Consider the following 17,263-nt stretch of genomic DNA (forward strand, 5'->3'; position numbering starts at 1 on the left):
CTGAGAGCTACACAGACTTGAAGTTCTGAAGCATGGGTATGGTTGAGGGAGTAGGCCAGAAAGAGATGAGGAAGAGTATATGAAAAATGTTTGGTGTTGGATTCTTCACCAACTGACTCATGTGGAATCAACCAGGGTGATGAAGCAATATGACTTCTTAGGAAAAAACTGATTTGAGAACCCTTACTATTAATGAATGTCCTAGATCTGAACCCACACTTGAGTTGAGTCAAGAGACTTTGATACAGAGATGCCTACATACTGTTGTGGTTGTTGACTGCCTTCAAGGTGAGCACAACTCATAGCGACCTTATGAACAAAAGGCCTGAAGCCCCTCTACAACTATCGACGTTTATCAAAGTTTACAGTTTCCGGAGGCATGTTGTTTAGGAAGTGGATGTCACTCCTGCTTCCAAACCTGTCATAGTGTTGTACCTACATACTAGAGGTCATAAAAGGCTTCATTTACATTCCTTCAAGACATCCTCCTCCTTCAGCACCTTATTTCCCATCTATCCCAGCGTCAAATTCCTAAGTAGTGCCCTAGTGTGAAGAAAAAGGTTCACTAGTAACTGCTTCTGGAGGGTCAATCCATTTGTGTCCCAGATCTTAACTCTGGCTGCATATTAGAATCACCCAAGAAGACTTACAAAACAAAGCCCAGCTCCAAGAAGGGCATCAAGATTTCTAGAAATGGGCCCCAGGCTTGAATATATTCTTCAAAAATTCTCTTTATCATTTTAACATATAGCCAGAGAAAAATCACTGGCCCGGGGTCCCAAGGTAGACCAGTGCGATGTAATTCAGAACTAGGAGGTCTGCTAGAATAGTTAAAAGAGTGACTAAGTTGAGAAACAGATCCACTTTTAACGTCTTGATATTAACAGTCTACGAATAGCAGATGAGTGGATGCAGGCGCTTGACCCTGAGGAAGAAAGGCCAGCCAACGAGTGAAGGGGAGGGAGTGGGGCTTTGTTTGGAGGGTGGAAATGCTGGAAGCTTTGAGTCCTTTAGAATATGCTTACTACTTGAGATAATGTCTGAAGGTCAAGACCGATATGAATTATTTAGACCTTTAGGGAGACTCTTTGCAATTGAATCAATTTTCCTTATCCTTTCTGTACATAGTCAGCCTGAAATGGTCAAACCTCAGGAGTAAAACTGACTTTACAAACAGCAGCAAAGAGAACGTTCTGATGTTTGCCACTGTGTTGCTGATAAAACTAAAATTGATTGAGTGGCCTCCTGGGAGGTCTCAAGGAAATCTAAATCTTGTTGCTATGAAGTGTTATAATAATTTCCGTTGTGTGTCACATGCTTGCTGTGTGCGATATGCATTTAATGAGAACTCGGATTGGGGGCTGCAAACTTAGTCTTTTTAACATGCAGCACAATAAAGATCCAGAGATCATGTTGCATCTTCACATTTTCTTCTTTCCTGGAAGGTTTTGGTCTTCTGGCCCCCAAAAAAGTGTCAGATTCGCGGGACTTTCCGCTAATTATGTCACTGTTGTTGTGGGATGCTATCAAGTCAAGTGCGACCCATAGTAGTTGCATGAACAGATGATCTGAACCCTGTCCTATCCTGTGCCATCCTCATGCTGCATGACACATTAGAGCCCTTTGCGGCAGTCACCATGTCCACCCACCTGGCCGAGGGTCTTCCTCTCCTTCACAGGCCTTTTCCCAGCATCATGTCCTTCTCCAAGGACTATCCCCTCCTAGCAACATGTCCAAAGTATGTGGAGTGAAGCCTCTTCAATGTTGTCTCCAAAGAGCACTCTGGGTGTTCTTCTCATCCTTATTCATTGTCCAGCTCTCAGAAGCATAGCAAATGATTGGAAATACAAAAACTTGAATCAGATGTACCTTAGTTCTCAAACGGACATCATAACTCCTCAATAATTTCGAGAGGCCCCTAACTGCAGACTTTCCCAGTGTCTGATCTCAATACACTGGCAGTATGTCTCAGTTTAGTGACATGGTGCACAGTGTGTCCAGCTGCTAATTGAGAGGTTGGCAGTTCAAATCCACTAACTGGTCCACAGGGAGACTGTCACAAGGCCATCTCCTCTCTTGAAGATTTACAGCCTCAGAAGCCCACTGGGAGGATGCTGTGAGCTCTACTTGGCTCAACAGCACTGTGTGTTCTGGTTTGTTCTGAACGTTCCACTTCACACTTTTTGTCTTATCCTAGTCATCAAGAGCCGATGTTGTCACTTTGAAAAGTGTCCCAGTTTAAGTTTTACATCACATAATCACCCTAATCCTGATACTAGTGTAACTCTACACTTGGAAGAGACTCGTGTCATCGCACTATTTCTTCCCTTAATAAGCTTTGTGTTCAGAGAATGTTGGGTTTTTTCTTATGGAATCAGTTTCCTGCTTAGTCTAGTACAGTAAGTTTCCATCAAGTCAATCCAACTCATGGTAACCCACTATGTGTTGGATACACTTGTATGCCATTTATATACACTTGTATGTTTTCAATGGCTAATTTCCCCCAAACAGGGTCTGGTCAAATCTTTCTATTAGCAGTGGAATGCATTAGCTGCCTGCACTCTAGGGACTTCTGGTCAAGTAAAAGTGGATAAGAACCAAAGACCCATGGCTTGGTCTCCTGGCCTGTGAACAATATTGCTTGTAGATTTTTAACAAATTTCATATGTATATATATATCTACGTCAGGTCCAGAGACAAGTACAGATATAGATATGTTTTATTAATGACCCTATGAGCCACAAATCTGAACCTTGCCCTGTCATGTGCCATCCTCTTATCTCTGCCATGCTTGAGCCCTGTGTTACAGTCACTGTGTCAATCCATCTCATTGAAGGTTTTCTCTTTCTCACTGACCCTCTTTTGGAAAAAATCATGATAATCTTTTTCCAAAGGCTTGTTCATGCCCAAAGTATATAAGACGAAGTCTCGGCACCCTTGCCTCTAAAGAGCACAGTGGTTGCACTTTCTCCAAGACAGATTTGTTTACTCCTTTGACAGTTCATGGAATATTCAATACTCTTCCTCAGCACCACCATTCAAAAGCTTCGAATCTTATTCAGTCTCCATTATTCATTGCTCAACTTTAAGATGCGTGAAAGCACTGGAAAATAACATGGATTGCTTCAGCACACCTTAGTCTTTACACACACACACACACACACACACACACACACACACACACACATGCGCACATGCATGCACCCACTGTTGCTATCACATTTCCAAAAGCTTTCAAGACTCAAGTAGTAAAGAACCAGATTGAATAGGCCCTACAGTCCTATTAATCTCCCGAATTCTGTGTATCCGTGGTTATGATGCTTTTAAAATAGAACTTGGGAGTCAGTTAAAATCTTGTCTGAAAACATCTCTGCAGGGAAAACCGTATCATAATTGATTTTCTTTGTACCAAACAAATAAATGGAGTTTTATTTTTAGAGACAGAGCAGTCCATGCACTGCAACGATAAAGCGACTCTGGGTGAATTCTGTGGGAGCCCTTGCAGTTTGCATTTCAGAGCCATCTCCTTTGGGAAGGGTACAGGAAAGGAAGGAGAGCCCATGGAGGGAGGGAAAGTGGGAGGGAGGGAGGTGGGGGGGGGCAGAGAGAGAGAGAGAGAGAAGAGAGAGAGAAAGGGTCCTTGTGAAGCAAGAGTGATTTACAAAGTGAACAAGGGATGGTATTGACTTTCTTGCCTAAGAATGATAGAAAAGAGGACAGGAGATAAGTTACTAAGAAATTGGCTCTGTTGTTGTATGCAGTCAAGTTGGAACTGACTCATAGCTGATTCTTTGCTAGATCAGTTTTAGAGGCAGTTATTCACTTGGGAGGAGACTGCCCATCCTTCTCCCTTGGAGCAATCCCTTGGTGGATTCAAACTGTGTGCCTTTGGCATTGCAACATAGCTTCTTACCACTCAGCCACCAGAACTATAGAACAGAGAAAACAACTAACTTGAGAGTGTGGAGGTCCCTTTTCAGCTTTACCACATTGTAGCATTAGCCTGCAGGGACACATTTCCTCAGCTGTAAAACCAGAGCGAATTGCAAGATAGTCAGTTTCTTTTTGTCATTACTAATTCCTACACTTGTTTATTTCAGTTACAACATTAGCATTACTGTCAGTTTCCTTCTCTTAATGACTGGTAAGACCACTCTCTGACTGTCTCCCAGGAATAAATGAATGAACTTGGAAAAGACCTTACTACATATTGCCAAACCAAAGGTAAGTGAGTTGAAACCACCAGCTGCTCCACAGAAGAACGACGGGCAATCTCCTCTCATTTGATTTACAATCTCTGAAAACCTGGTAGAGGATCAGCTGTGTTTGGGTTCTGACTTGATGCCACATGATAACAACATACTTCCCCCCAATAAACCACATCTCATTGAAAACATCTACTATCTTACACCTTTTTGTTGTAGAAAGAAGCTTACTGTGACAACATGCCCTATTTCCTTAGTTTTTTTCTTTTTGGAGGATTATATCCTTTATGAAAAGCATCCTAGAGGTAGTTTTCTATTTCATAGCAGCCTCTGGAGCAATTATGGAATTAGCTACAAATTGATGGAAAAAAGGATTTGGGCAAAAATTGTTCAGAGAATAAGACTGAAGTCTGGGAAAGCCCCTTGGTCTACATGATGGTAATGGGAAATGTTTGGAGTTTTCCCATTTCATTACAGTCTTTCTCGAAGTAGCTCATGGTGATTGTGAAGATTAGCTATTGACCTTGTGTAACTGTAAAGCAGTCAGCATGGGTTTTCAGATATAATATTTATATGGTGGGACAAGTCAAATCACAAAAGTAATCATTTCATTTTAGGCGGTATTGTACAGTAGACCACGCTGGTGATAACTAGGGTGAGGCCTGAGTACCAGCATGGAAATGGAAAAATATCTGTTGAGTTAGGGAGAAACTATTAAACTCTATTTAAACTTCTGCTGGGTACAGGGAAAGATATTTTTGCCGTGCTATCAAAAATGTTTAGAGAACCTATGGCTTAGGCCATAATCGATGGTACAGAAGGTGTTTGTTTTGGAAGGTAGACATAAACAGTGTGAAATGCAGAAGTAGGTGATGAGATTTCAATTTTAAAGTTCCTTATCGACCAGTGCTTTTAGGTACAGTGACTGAATATTCTTTCCATCTTATTTTGGTGCTTCTTGAATCATTCAATAATTTGCCCGTAGACTTCTTCAGTGTTGCATTTACTCCTCAGTTCCTTCAGCTTGAGAAATACTGAGCATGTAATTCCCTTTTGGATTTCTAACTCTAGGTCTTTTTACATTTTTGCTGTAATACTTTACTTTGTCTTCTTTAGCTTCTTATGACAGTTAATTGTACTTATGGAAAGCTACATATAGCCCAAGAAGTAGGTTTGTTGTTGTGTTTTTGTTTGGTTTTTTTGTTTGTTTGTTTTTTTAACAGAACAAATGAATATTGCCTCGTTTACTATCAGGAAAAGTGTATATCAGGGTTTTACCTTTTCTTCATACTTATGCAATACATATGTTAAGTGAACAATTTGAGAAGCTGGATGACATGAAGAAGAATATATCAACGAGATTGGAAGGGGACACATAAACATCCTGTGTTATACAGGTGATGTATCTTTGCTTACAGAAAATAAAGAAGACTTAAAGCACTTGCTGAGGAAGATCAAAGACTACAGCCATAAATAGGGATTACACCTCTACATTAAGAGACTAAAAGTCCTCACAACTGAACCGATAAGCCACATCATGATGGGCTGGAAACAATTGAAGGAGGTAATGACTTCATTTTACTTGAATTCACAATCAATATCTGTGCTAGAGTGGCCAAGAAGTCAATAGATGTGTTCCATGAGGAAAAGCTATGGCCAAGGACGTCTTTAAAGTACCAAAGAGCAAAGATGCCAGTTTAAAAACTAAGCTGGGTCTGAAATAAACTTTGGTATTTTCAATTATTTCATATTCACGTGAAAGTTGGACAAAGAATAAGGAAGGTCAAAGAAGAATAAGGCTATTGGATTATTGTGTTGGTGAGAATACTAAATACAATATGGCCTTCCAAAAGAACAAACAAATTTGTCCTCACTTCCAGAAAGTAAAGTTGTGTCAGCTACATAATGTAGTTTGTTGATGAATCTTCCTCCAATTTTTTTTCTGATGCCACATTTCTCTCTAGAATGTCTAGATTCTTGAATGATTTTCTTAGCATACAGATTGAATAACTAAGGAGAAAGTTAATGATTTAATCTTGTTTGGATCCACAATCAGCACCCTTAGTATCGTCAGTAAGGAGATCAGGAGATGGATGTACTACTGCTGTCAGGAACCTCTCTAAAATGCTGAAGAACAATGGTGACAGTTTGAAGACTAAGGTTAAGACCATGGTATTTTCAAATAAGACCATCATTTCAGTTCCTTGTTATGTATCCGAAAGCTGGACAATGAATAAGAATGACAGAAGAGAAATTCATGCCTTTAAAGTATGGTGTTGAAGAAGAGTACTGAATAGCTCGTAGACTGCTGAAAAGAACAAATAAATATATCTTGGAAAAGGTGCAGCCAGAGTGCTCCTTGGAGGCAAGAATGGCCAAGCTTCATTGTTCATAGTTTGGAGATGCTGCTATGACAGGCTATTCCTTGGGAAAGGATATCATGCTTTGAAGTGTAGAGTCAGAGAAAGAGGAAGATCCTCATCACAATAGATTGACTTGATGACTGCAGCTCAAGGGTATCAGAGAAGGTTAAGGGTGGCACAGAACAGGACAATATTCAGATCTGTTGTTCATAGAGTCTCGGTGACTCATACTTGGCTTGAGGCATCTGCCTCTAAACAGGTGCTTTGTGATGTAACAATCCTTTCTCTTCCTCTCCCATATCTGAGTGTGAAAATTTGCCTGTTCTTTCTGAGCTGGTGCAACACAGTAAAACAAAATGTTGTTGGACCCTGAGATGTTGGGAGAACTCTAAAAAGGAAAAATAGATTGGTTATCTCAATTCATCTCGTCATTTTTAGAGCAATGAATGCCTAAATTTTTCTGTTAAATTACTGGATACTTTGAAGATGTTGGGACATCTATTATTTGTAGTGTTGACTTTTTATTTTGTATCCTTTCTGTTGGTTCTTGAACCATGGGGAATTTGGACAAAGAAATTAGTTTATACATAATAAAAGTTTTTAAATATTCTTTTTGCTCATTCCTAGGTATTTAAAGTCTAAAAATTAAGAATATTGCAAAGAATAATCATTAGCTTAAATGACAAGTTGATCACAGAAATCTATTCTCTGATTCTTCACATGTTTATAAGTGATGCATATATTTGGAGGTTTTAGTAAAAAAAAGAGTTTATGGCAGGTAGATATTTCATACTAGTTAAAAAATAAAGATGCTTTGTGACTGCTGCCCCTGCGGCCGCTGCCACTACCGCAGCTGCTCCTGCTGCTGCGGCCCCAGCCAAGGTGGAAACAAAGGAAGAGTCGGAAGAGTCAGACGAGGATATGGGATTTGGTCTCTTTGACTAAAATCCAAAAACCCACCAACTCTGCCAGCTTTGTGTGAAACAAGGAAATAAAGGCTTCATTCTCTTAAAACTCTCTAAGCTCTCTCTTACGGTATTAAATGAGGCTGAGCATCAAAAAAAAATAAAATAAAGATGCTGGATGAAAACAAGGAATTGAGAGATAACGTAGGTATTAACCATAGCAGAAAGATACCAACTGGAGGGACTTAAATCCATTAGCATCAAATTGATTCCTACACATAGCAAACAATATAGATTCCATCTCAACATGAAGAACACAAGGGTTCTCACCACTGGACCTCTAGGCAACATCATGACAGATGGAAAGATGATTAGAACTGTCAACAACTTCATCTTACTTGGGTCCACAGTCAACACACTTGGTCCTGGCAATCAGGAGATCAGGAGGCCTATTGCATTAGGAAAGTCTGCAGTCCAAGACCTCTTCAAATTGATGAGGAGCAATGATGTCAGTTTGAGGGCTAAGGTGAGCCTGATTCAGGCCATTGTCTTTCCAGTCACTTGCTATGCATCTGAAAACTAGGCAATAAATAAAGAGAATCAGAATTAATGTCTTTGAGCTGTGGTGTTGGAAGAGAGTACTGAATATCCTGTGAATTTGCAGAAGACCTAACAGGTATATCTTAGAAAAAAAAATATAGCCTGAGTACTCCTTGGAGGCAAAGATGACAAAGTTTCATTTCATATACTTTGGACATATTGTTAGGGGAGGCTATTCCTTGAAGAATGACATCACGCTTAGAAAGGTGGAAGGTCAGTGAAAGAGAGGGAAGGATTTAAACAGTGACTACTGCAATGGTCTTGAGTATGTCAGAAATGAGGAGACTGGCACAGGACAGGACAAGATTCAGATCTGCTGTTCATAGAGTCATTTATGAGTCATGCTCAACTTGATGGCATAAAAGAACAAATCATATGGGAGGAGAAAGCTCACCTTTTATCCACAGAGCTGCTGGTGAATTTGAACTCCTAGGGACATACTGCTCTCAGGTTAGCAGCTAAAGTCCTCATAGAAGATCCTATCAGAGCTTCCATGCTCCTTCTTCACAAACTCATTGTCACATGAGAACCAACTAATAGCTGCCCCTCCAGTGGATTTTCGGAGGCTGTAAAGTGTCTGGGACATGATTGCCCATCTTTCTCCCATGGAGCAGTGGGTAGGGTCTAACTTCCTGCCTTTGGTTTGGAAACACAATTCCTTACCACTAGGCCAGTTCCTCCAATTACTCCAGGGGAGAAAAACAAGGCAGTCTGCCTCTATAAAGAGAATAGCTGTGGAAGCCACATGGGAAGTCCCACCTGTCCAGGTTATTATGTTCTGTCCTGTCCTCTAAGGTTGCTTTGGTGTTGGTGTTAGGTGCCATTGAGTCAAGAACAACTTACAGTAATCTTTGCTGCACTTTCTCCAAAACATATTGCTTATTTTGGCAGGTCATGAGATATTCCATACTCTTTTTCCAACACCACAACTCAAAGGTATCAATTTTTCTTCCATCATCCTTATTTGTTGTTCAACTCCCAGATGAATAGCAAATGACTGAAAAACTCATGGCCTTAATCAGGCACACCTTAGTCTTCAAATTGACATCATTGCTCCTCAGTAGTTTGAAGAGAGAACAGCAGCCTCACCCTCCAGGCCTCAGCCTTTTGGCCTGCTGAATTTGGATCATGGGCATCAGCCTAAATTATTTACAGCCTCTGAAAACTCACTAGAGGATCAGGTATAATTTCACTTCAATTTGACAGCAATGAGCTTTGAACTTTGGTTTTTGAAGGAGCCAATGTTAGCAGAGTTAGGAAACTGAGGCTACCTTACAAAAATGGTTACCATGGTAGAACTCATCCACATGGCCTGGGGCTCTGAAAGGAAGAGCTTTTTGGCTAAAGATAAATGAAGAAGAGAACAGTTGCCCTGATTTCTCTTGTCCTTCCCTTCACTAGTCCTCCGGTGCCTTTCCTTGGCTAAATCTAAGAGCAACCTGTTCGTTTCTTAGTGCAAGATCATTTTAACAAATAACAAAAATTATTTCATTAAGTGAATCTTGTTAATTTTAAATGTATTGGTTTGATAGTTTTGTTTCTCATTTATAAATTTGTTTGGGGATTATAGTTGTTTAGTGTAATGACTTTATCTGATTTTACATTTGTATATATATTGAAATAACATTCTAATGAACATAATTTGTCAACACTTGGGCCTTGTGAGAATATTTTTTTCCTCCCCAAAGTGGCATACATTATTCAAGCTTGACAATAATAGTATAAAATTCTGACAGAAGCAAACATCTGGGATTTTGTTGTGAGAGGTGGGAACATGCATCAGAAGGTGCCTAAGATTTGAGTCACAAGGAATAGAGAGGCTCTCAATTTTGCCTAGGGACAATTCTTTTAAATACCATTGTTTTTCAATGTTGTTGTGTTGATTTTGAGTCATAGAAGCCCTCTATGTAACAGAACAAAATACCATTAGAACCTGTACCATCCGCATAACAATTACTGTTTGAATCCATTATTTCACCCACCATGTCTGTTTATTTTGTTGAGGACCTTCCTCTTTTTCATTGACACTCTGCTTTACCAGGACTGGTGTTCTTCTCCAGAGACTGAGCCCTCTCAATTTCAAAAGCATAAATGTTAGGTTGTTGTCAGGTGCTGTTGAGTCAAATATGTCTCACAGCGACCCTACAAACAACAGTACTGAAACCTGTCCTATTCTCTACCAACCTCACCATCTCTGACACCCGAGAGCCCATTGCTGCAGTCACTATGTCATTCCTCCTGATTGAAGGTCTTTCTCTCCTTCACTGTCTCTCCACCTTTTCCAAGCATGATGTCCTTCTTTAAGGAATGGCCTTTCTAGCAACATGTCCAAAGTATGCAAGACAAAGCTCAAGCATCTTTGCATCCAAGGAGCACTCTGGCTTCACCTTGTCTAAGACATATGTTTGTTCTTTCAGTAGTCCTTGGGATATTTAATACTCTTCTCAAATACCACAGCTCAAAGGCATCAATTCTCCTTCTGTCATTTTTATTCATTCCTTGTGCAGTTCTCAGATGCATAGCAAGTGATTGAAAAGAGCATGGGCTGGATCAGGTACAATTTAGTCCTCAAACTAACATCATTGCTCCTCAATACTTTGGAGAGGCCCCTGACTAATTTCCCCAGTGCAATCTGTCTCCTGATCTCCTAACTACTGGTACCAAATCTGGTATTGGAGGAATGATCTGCATATTGCTAATTGCTTATTTATCATTGCTCTAATTAGTACAACACTCATCTCTTAGTTTGCTGTACTGAAATAACCTGTGAGTATTGAGAGGCTAAATGTTGTTCCACCCGTGTGTCAAATGCCAGAGGGGCCATTCATGATGGGTAGGTTTTAGTAGAGCTTCCACATCAAGACAGACTAGGGAGAAGGATTGGCTATCCACCTCTGAAATAGCAGACCTCTGAAAACCCTATGAACAATAGCATAAACACATACTGGGGAAAAAAGAAGTCACATACTGGGGGAAAAAAAAGAAGTAAAATGAAAACTCGTGGCTGTAAGTTAATTCTGACTCACAGTGACATTTTGAAAACAGATGACCATTTACCAAAATTCTAATTCACATACAAGGTTTGTTTTTGTATGAGAACTTAATAAAGTATTTTTTAAGATGAGGGGTCAATATGAATGTGGTGAACCACAAGGCTGGTCCCAAGGGCCGGCGCTGTATGTGGGTGATTTTTGCAATATGATCTCTTTTCAAATGATGGACTTTGCAGGCTTTTCTGCTCATCAGCAGGAAGTATTTTTGACAGACCAGAGGGTGACCTCAGAGGCCAGGCTGGGAGCAGCTGGGCTTGAGCCCCAAGTGACAGTGAGACACGGAGAGTCAAAATAAAGACTTGTCCCAGAATGGATATGTTGTATTTGCTGATAGAAGCATTTTCTCTAATTTCCTGTCTATTCCATACAGAAAACAAAACCATCAACAAAGTCCTTACCACTTGAAGTATGAGCAAAAGAAAATAGTTTTATTTTAAATACAAATATTGAAAATATTCCCACTATGCACAAAATAGCATAACAGACAGCTGTGTACACACAATCTATTTTTAAAAGCTAATATCCTATTATATTTATTTCCGTTCTCTCTTTTGAAATAAAGAAATATGTTTTAGATAACTAAAATGCCAATATTAAACTTTTTTCCTTTTTTAAAGTTTTATTTTATACTGATTTGCCTACGAAGTTCATAAAGTTCATATATATTACTTTTCACATTGGATCTTTCCTCTTTCCTTTACCCATCCCTCCCTCCACCCATCAAATTGTGCAACCCTATGATTAAGTGCCTCCTCCCTTGGATCTTTGTATATACTCTACAATAATAGTCCTATACAGTATTTGTCTTTATGAGACTGAGTTCACTCAGCATAGTGCTCTCCAGTCCCTCAATTACTCTTGGGGGCTGCATAGTATTCCATTGTGTGAATTATGTACCATACTATAAACCATTTTTTTAACATTTTAATTTTTCACTATGAGTTTGCCTTTGACTAACACACTATTTGGAAATGAAATGCTTTTTGTTTGTCTTTTGGTTGTCCTGTGGTCAGAGAAAGTAGTCTGGGTGATCGATTCTTTGAGATGTGCATTATTGCCTAGTAAATATCCAGTTTTTATGTTGCCTTATTTGTGCTTAAAATAATGTTTAAAATCTAATTATCGACCTAAATTATTCCATTGTTGTTGTTCTGTGCCATTGAGTTGATTCCAATTTGTAGCAACCCGATATGTGACAGAACAAAACGTTGTCTAGTTCCAAAAGACCCTCACCATCGTTTCTATGTTTAAGCCTGTGGTTGGAGTCACTGTATCCACTCACCTCTTTGAGCAGCTTCCTCTTTTTCTGTTGTTCTTCTGTTAAATAAACACAATACCCTTCTCCAGAAACTGAGCCCCTCTGCTAACATAGCCAAAGTGAGACGAAGTCTTGTCCTCCTTACTTCTGACGGTATTTTTACATGAGACAATTTTCTGGTGATGTAGTTGGTGTTCTCTGACAACACTATGATTCAAAGAATCATGAATGCATCAATTCTTCTTCTGTGTTCACTGTCCCACTTCCAAATGTACATGAGGTGATTAATAAAACAAAACAACTAAGACACCAAAAAACCAAAATCCATAGTTTGGAACATCAAAGTGATAAACTGACCATTGGTGGTACATTTCCATCAGCTCAGTCACACTCATTGTGATGTACAGATCTGCACATTCTTTGATTTTCTTTCTTTTCATCTATACGTCTGAGGAAGAAATATTTAAAATAGTCTACTATGATTGTGCATTGAGAAATTTATCTGATTTTATTTATTTTTCTAATTTTTGAGCATTTCTTTTCTTTTCTCCTTCTCCTCCTCCTTCTTCTACTACTACTACTAATTTATTTACAAAATTTGAATACATTGCTTTCCAGAACAGATTCTTCCAATTTCCCTCACACCCTCACTCATCAAATTGTACAACCCCATGATTTGAAACCATAGTATTAGACAAAGATACACTCAGTAATATTTTCCCAGAGGATTATAATGAGCTTCTATATCCCTTAAAATAACATATTTGGTCTAATTTTTATGACTTGTTTATTCAGAAATTATCTTTCTCTTGTTTACAATTTGCCTAGTATATAATTTTTGGTGGGTTTTTTTTTGGTAGTGGTATAGACTTTTTTACTTTCAAGGTTATTATGTTGTTCTAAATGTGTCCCTATAAAAATTAATTGCATGGATTTATTTTTTTTTCTAAATCACTTTAATTTAACCATATATGTTCTATCTCTTAAGAGATGTATAATCATGTTCTTTTATGCTTGCTCACATAGTGCATTTCATTTCACTGGAGGTGGCCATGCAGCTTCTAGGAACGGTGCAGGAATATAACTCTGACAGCTCACCGGTGTGCAAGGCTGTGATGAGCGAACCTTGGAGTGACGAGGCCCCAAGGGGAATGTCTAGAGGAAATTCCTGTGAAACCTTCCTATGTTGGGTGGCCTTAATGATTTTTGTAATGTTTGTATTATCAGGAATTTTACTGATAATATGCAGGCTTTCTGTATGGACTGAGGAAAATTATGTAAATAGAATAGAAAGAGAATATTGTAGCAAATGATAATATGAATAAGTTAAGAATTAGTGATTCAGGAAATTTTCCTACCCAAAAAAGCAGAACGTTAGATGAAAGGCTTTTCCAGATGACCACTCTGAGTCCCCCTGAGGTCAAATGTCCTTGGAATTCTATTAAAAATACTATTAATTTTAGGAAATATTTTACTGAGAGATGGCATTGGCCTTTTGAAAAACAGTATAAGCAGGAATCTGTGACTTCTGAACCATATCTAGAGACATTAGAACAAGAGATAGTAAAGCAAGACAAAACATTCCTGCTTCCTACTGTGAGAACTAAGTTAGGCCACGTGACCTACAGAATTAATGGAAGAAAACCTCTAAGGGCCCCAAAAGTACAAAATGTAGGTTGGGTAGAAGAACCTTTACCTTATATAGAGACTTACTATATGTAGGTTGGGTATAAGAATCTTTACCTTATACAGAGGCTTATGCAGATGACATTAGAAAGGGATTAATTGATGGGAAAGGGTTGATTACCAGAGTTTGTTAATTACAGAAGGCTAAAGAGATCTGGTCCTAGATGTAAATCTGAAGACATGGAGACCAGAAGGAGAAAACAAAACTCTTTTGATATAAGAAAATAAAATGTTCATAATGTATTAAATTATAAATAATTTAAGATTATGTATGTGTAGTCTATAAAGGTAGAAAGTATCTATAAAGCCACATGTCTCTTACCTTTAATTTTCTATGTAATTGCACGAGTTGGGTCAGCCTGAAAGAGGAAGTAAGGTTGGAATGATATGTTCGACTTGTTGTGTGTAAAAAGAAATAAATAAAATATGTAAGAAGTTATCATTATGTTAAGGAGAAAGGTGGAGCTTGTTGTAATCATAAAAATTAATCTTCTATGAAAAGTATTCCTAAGAAAAAGAACTGTGATTGTTCTTGTGTGATTGTTTATGATTTTTAAAGGTATAAATAAACTTGCTGAAATCTCTAGAGCCAGGAATTGATCTGACAGAGAGAGAGATCAGCCCTAAGAACAGATATCTGCCTCCTGTCCCTGTATTTTGCTGACTCCACACATCCCTTTGGAAACCCCTAATCATCTGTGCCGGGCCTGGCCCCTGGCACATTCTATCTTCTTTTTTTTTCCCCTGAAAATGACTTTTAAAAAGTATTTAGATGTAATTCTAAATATTATTTAAGATTTATGACCCGTGCTTGCTTTAGCAGCACATGTACTAAAATTGGAATTATCCACAGAAGATTAACAAGGGCCCCTGTGCAAGGATGACATGCAAACTCGTGCAGTGTTCCGTATATTTAATGGGACCTTCTAAAGATGATATTCTCGTGCACGTAAAAACCTTTTTCCAGTAGGGTGAAAAGAGCACTTACCCACTGGGAAAAAATCATTTGGCAATACGATCTCAGACCAGAGTCACATAACAAAAGTTCACAGAATTCCACTGGGCCTCCAGAAGAAAAAGACGGATAACCTAATTACAAAGTGGGCAAAAGATGTGGAGAGACGTTTCACAGAGAAGGACATGTGGACGGTCCACAGACACATAAAGAATTGCTAAAAAAAATTACTAGCAATAAGAGAGACACAAATCAAAACCACAAAGAAATCATCTCAGTGTCAGTGGCAAAGTTTAGCAGACTAGCAACCGATAAATGTTGGAGGAGATGTGGGAGGTGAGAACTCTCACACATTGTTGGTGGGATTGTAAAATGGTGAAATGATGGTAAAATGCCTTCCACTCTGGAAGGCAGTTTGATGTTTCTTCAAAAAACTGGGTGGCCTTCTCTCCCCACCATGGCATGTGCTCCTTCACTGATATCTGTGTACTCAGAAAAGGGAGAATCATCTGGCAAAAATGTTACTCTGCTAGTTATGTTCAAGGCTCCCGTTTGGCCAGGTATAGTGAACTTTGTTCACACCAACTTGGGCAAAAAGAACAGGCAGCCCTATGCCATCAGGGGATTGGCACGTCATCAGACCAGCGCTGAGTCTTGGGGTACTGGTAGAGCTGTGGCTCGAATTCCCAGAGTTAGAGGCGGTGGTGCTTTGGCCAAGGTGCTTTTGGAAATATGTGTCATGGAGGCCATATGTTTGCACCAACCAAAACCTGGCGGCATTGGCAGCGTAGAGTAAACACATCTCAGAAGCGCTTATGCCATCTGCTCTGCCCTGGCTGCCTCGGCCTTGCCAGCGCTGGTCATGTCAAAAGGTCTTCGTATTGAGGAAGTCCCTGAGCTTCCTTTGGTGGTCGAAGATAAAGTTGAGGGCTAAAAGAAGACCAAAGAGGCTGTCTTGCCGCTTACGAAACTTAAGGGCTGGAATGATATAAAAAATGTCTATGCTATTCTCTCCCCCATAGACTTCAATGCCATAAACATATTTCATCCAGTTTTTCTCAGTCTTACCCCCACCCCAATGCCAGCCTCATTCTACAACAGTGGCACCATATAGGTGGGATTGTGTACCAATGAGGGAGTTTTTCTTTTGCTTTTCAAGGAGAGGAGCAAATGGGGGGAGGGAGGAGGGGTTTGTGCGGGGAGAAGGGTGCAACAATGAATGAATGGAATCCCAAAATCTTTGTAGATGTTCATTGAAATGAAAAATAAACAACCTAAATTAAAAGAAAAAAAGGTATATGCCTCCCAGTGAACGAGAGCTGGCAAAGGTAAAATGAGAAATCGACATCGCATCCAGTGCAGGGGACCATGCCTTATCTATGATGAGGATAATAGTATCATCAAGGCCTTCGGCAAAATCCCTGGAATTACTCTGCTTAATGTAAGCAGATTGAACATTTTGAAACTTGCTCCTGGTGGGCATGTGGGCCGATTCTGCATTTGGACTCAAAGTGCTTTTTGAAAGTTAGATGAGCTGTATGGCACTTGGCGGAAAGCTGCTTCCCTCAAGAGCAACTGCAACCTTCCCGTACACAAGATGATGAATACAGACCTCAGCAGAATCTTGAGAAGCCCAGAGATTCAGAGGGCCCTCTGAGCACCACGCGAGAAGATTCATCACAGAGTTCTGAAGAAGAACCCACTGAAAAATCCGAGAATCATGCTGAAGCTTAATCCACATGCAAAGACCATGCACGGAAATACCCTTCATTGCCAGGCCAGGAATTACAAACTCCGGGTGGCTAAGGGGGCAAAGCGCTGGAGGCCAAATCTGATAAGAAGGGGACTCCTCCAGGCAAGAAGCCTGTGGTGGGCAAGAAAGGAGCAGAGAAAGCTGCTGTTGATGTGAAGAGGAAGCCCAAGAAGCCCGCAGTGGGAAAGCAGGCTGCAGCCACCGAGAAACCAGCAGCTGAGAAGAAGCAGCCAGTAGAAAAGAAAGCTGCCACAGAGGGAAAGAAGCCCGCAGCATAAACTCAAACCCTCCATTGGGACAGCTTATTTTAAGTAAATACCTAATCAAAAGGCAGTAACAAGTAAAAAAATAAAAAACAACCCACACCAAAAACCGAACATAGACATTCCATATGACCCAGTTATTCCACTACTAGAATACTCTCTACTTGATTAATAAAAAGAATTTCGTATATTTTACCTATAAATAATTGTTTTCATGTCTGG

At 39.6% G+C, this 17,263-nt stretch overlaps 1 pseudogene; it reads left to right on the forward strand.

The window, feature by feature from the left end:
• Positions 1-15,482: 15,482 nt before the first annotated feature.
• Positions 15,483-17,056, forward strand: LOC102857555 (annotated as a pseudogene).
• Positions 17,057-17,263: the final 207 nt, after the last annotated feature.

This window comes from Elephantulus edwardii, unplaced genomic scaffold (genome assembly GCF_000299155.1).
Source record: "Elephantulus edwardii isolate Elephantulus edwardi_28Jun2011 unplaced genomic scaffold, EleEdw1.0 scaffold00106, whole genome shotgun sequence".
Taxonomy (NCBI): domain Eukaryota; kingdom Metazoa; phylum Chordata; class Mammalia; order Macroscelidea; family Macroscelididae; genus Elephantulus; species Elephantulus edwardii.